The sequence below is a fragment of the Lygodium microphyllum genome, chromosome 8, assembly GCF_053477565.2.
Source record: "Lygodium microphyllum isolate KBCC chromosome 8, Lygodium_microphyllum_v1.1.10, whole genome shotgun sequence".
Taxonomy (NCBI): Eukaryota; Viridiplantae; Streptophyta; class Polypodiopsida; order Schizaeales; family Lygodiaceae; genus Lygodium; species Lygodium microphyllum.
The window spans coordinates 118,491,910-118,495,303 of record NC_141142.1 but is presented as its reverse complement, the minus strand read 5'-3'; the positions used below and the strand labels follow the sequence as shown (position 1 = coordinate 118,495,303).

General features: G+C 41.5%; 1 pseudogene; it reads right to left on the bottom strand.

The window, feature by feature from the left end:
- Positions 1 to 1,959: 1,959 nt before the first annotated feature.
- LOC148032789 (bHLH transcription factor RHL1 pseudogene) lies at positions 1,960 to 2,752 on the bottom strand (annotated as a pseudogene).
- Positions 2,753 to 3,394: the final 642 nt, after the last annotated feature.

Here is a 3,394-nt window from a genome sequence, read left to right as displayed (position 1 = left end):
AATTTTCAAGCTTTGAGTGGCCTTTGCCAAGTCTATCTACTAGTGAGGGCTATAGATGTAAAATATTTTTTGAGATACATAGAGCATTAAAACCTAGTATCTCAAGTAGGTTGCTAAGCAAAGTTACTATGTTCATGCCTATTAATAAATTTGTTGACTTTTTTTCTAATTTTGAGATAAGAAAATCAAAGGCTATATTTTCAGTGAAGAGAATAACATATGATCATGTTATACAATTTGTTGATGAGGGATGGGATACTAGGATAGAAGAAAAATTATATGTAAGATAAATCAAGACTCTATAGCTTGTAAATATATGATTGCTACTCAAAATTTCATCCTTAGCTTTTATTATAGGAGATGGCATTATGTTGGTCGTAGTCTGGTTGGTTTAGACCAAAATCTTGATAATTTTAGCAAAGATCCTATAATGGATCTTGATGTTTGGTACAATAGGATATTGTAATGGAGGGAAATACCTAGTGTCACACTGACCTAGGTATAAAAGGTGTGAAGGACATTGGTATGGTACCAATTTTTGAATATACATCTGTCCTTTCACCTTCTTCCCTGTCCTTCCATGGCTGCCTACCATTTCTCTCTCCTCTTCTCTTCTTTCTCTCTCTACTCCTAGTCTTTCTCTCTCCTCATCACTTTCTTTATCTTCTCTCTCTTCGTACACCTCCTCTCTCTCTTCTACAATCCCTCTCTCTCTCCTCTCCTTCTCTCTCTCTTGTCTCCTTCATTACAAGTGGTATCAGAGCTTAAGCTTCTTGATCCCAGTTTGGTTACATTTCAACTAATTTTTCCTATTTCTTTAATTAGGTCATCTATGGCAGACAAGTACTAGGGATACAGACTTACATGTAGTAGTGCATTAACCAGTGGACATTCCCAAGGAGAAGACATGCTACATTGAAGGCATTCTCAGAAGTTGGAGGTAAAATGGAGGCCGATCACTAAAATTAACATGTCATTTTTCATTCACATGCTATTTTGAAGGGACCAATGTCAAAAGAGGGTGTTACAAGAGTTAGTGAAGGCTTTGGTTGTAGTTACTTTTTGTAAAAGAAGTCTTGTTCTTCTTCTCCAAAGCTCTCTTGTGGTTTCCATGGAGTTTGCAACAGTTTACAGATCCTTCTTTCCAGATGGGATTCAGCTCGCTGTCAAGGTCTTCAAACACGCAAATCTGTCTGCCAGCCTCTTGAAGTGAACTCCTAGAATTTTCACAAAATGAAGGCCTTACAGGCTCCTCATCACTTTCAGAAGAGTCCTCGTTCTCTGAAGAAGTTTCCTGCTTGCTAGATGGCTTGCCATTCTTGGCAATACTGATCTTTGCAGGAGGAATTACACTGATTGATGTTTATCTTCCACAAATCCACAACTTGGAATGAGTAACGTAAGGCTTTCCCACTGCCTGAGGTGTTAGAAAATCTCAGCCACAAACCATTAAGCGATTTTGAAGGACAGAGGTAATGAACAGCAAGAACTAGCGTAGTCGAGAGAGGCTGCTTAAACCCTAGGCAGTCTAGGTGAAGAAGGGAAGTCTCTGTCAGAAATCCCATCCCAATGATGGGGTTGCAGATGCTCTCTAGCCCCTTCATCTGGTCATCAAAATCCTTGGAACGAGCTAGCTGGTTTTGATCCAACCATTTAATCTGGTCATCAAAATCCTCAAAACGAGCTAGCTGGTTGTGATCTAACCATTGGATCATCTGTTCTTGGTACTGAACAAGCACTTTATAGCTCTGGTGTGCTTCTTCTTGAGCTTTTCACAGTGTTGCCATGGAACATCCCCATTTTGGGTATCATGGCCACAGGCACATTTGAGGCATTAATTCCATATGTTGTTGTAGTGGGTGGTACACCAATGTTTGCTCAATGATCATTTCCTATGCTGCTGTGCTTCTTTCAGTCTCCCCGGGAGTGTCTCCAGCTTTCTTGAGGTGGGAAGGCCCAAGGCTGTTAGTGCCCTCCGCAACTCAAACTTGTCCATCTCATCAATCTGTTCACTAGTAAGAGGACCACTCAAAGATCTGGGTAGAGGAGGAGGGGCAGGCTCTCAACCTCCAAGCATTCGAGGAGGGGCTTTCCAAGTTGAAATTGCCATGGCCAAAGATATGGGCATGAGACACAAGTCCTTGCTTTGAAGGTATTGCATGGTCGTGCCCATATCTTCTTCCATCAGACTTGCAACTTCATGTTCAGCTGCTGCCATGGCATCTTGAGAAGACCCTGAGTTTTGGCCCAATGTTGCCGCTAGCAATGTGTTCTTTCCCTTAGCAGGTAGATCTGCAACAAGTGGTGCAACTGCTGCAGCACCTCCAAACCTGCTCATACTAAGGACCTTCACTTGCAGTTCTAGAAACTTGACATACTCGATAATTTCATCAAGCATTGATGCCTTGTTAGTATTATTAGAATTTGAAACAAACTCTTGAAGCGCCTTCATTCATTCTGCTATCCTTTCCCGCCAGAGCTGCTCAGCAATACTCTGGGGATCAATTGCTTGACCTCTTCGAGATCTTACGTGTGGCTTTAGTGCCCCAGCAACAACACCAACTGCACCTTGAGACTGTGCCATACCTATATGGCTGTCATATTGTGGCATTGAAATACCTTGACCTATTTGCATCTATCAAAAGTCACTAATAACAAGCAGACTTCTTGATCCAACACTAGGTGGTCTCCCGTGCTCTGATGATGTTGACAGCTTCCTGAGCCTTCTTTGCTTGAAGACAATGGACCAGTACAGAAGCTTCTGCGACATGAACTTCATATCATGGTACAAGAATAATTAAGAACATGCCTAATAGTAATGCATTTCTAGGGCAGGGTGTGTGAAGACCCTTTCATGACAGTTGGTGGTGTTGGGCATGCTGATCAGAGATGCAGTTGTGATACACAAGCAATGATACTCTTGTGTGAACTATTGATACACAGGGTTGAACAACACCCAACTTTCTTGTTGTTATGGCTACATTACTGCCAACAAGAATAGGTCGACCTTGAGTAGGACCAACACCAGGATCCTCTCCACCATCAAGAGCCTTCTTGCTCACCACCCTATAGATTTGTGTAAGTATTTGGGTAAAAGCTTTCTCTACATTTGTTGACTCCATAGTAGATGTTCCATGAAGTACAAATTCTCTCTTTCTAAAAATTCTTGGCCATTCTTTGTAGACATAGCTCTCAATTGCTGAAGATCTAACTTGTTTCCCACAAGCATAACTACTATGGTTGAGTCTATGTGATCCAGCAGGACTTACGGCTCCATTGTCAAGGAGTCACAAATTTCATTGATAGAAGTGTATTAATCAATGCAAGCTCTCAATGGGAGACAGTGAGGAGGCTTATAGAATAGATAGATACCCCTAAATCAGGAAACCTTGTA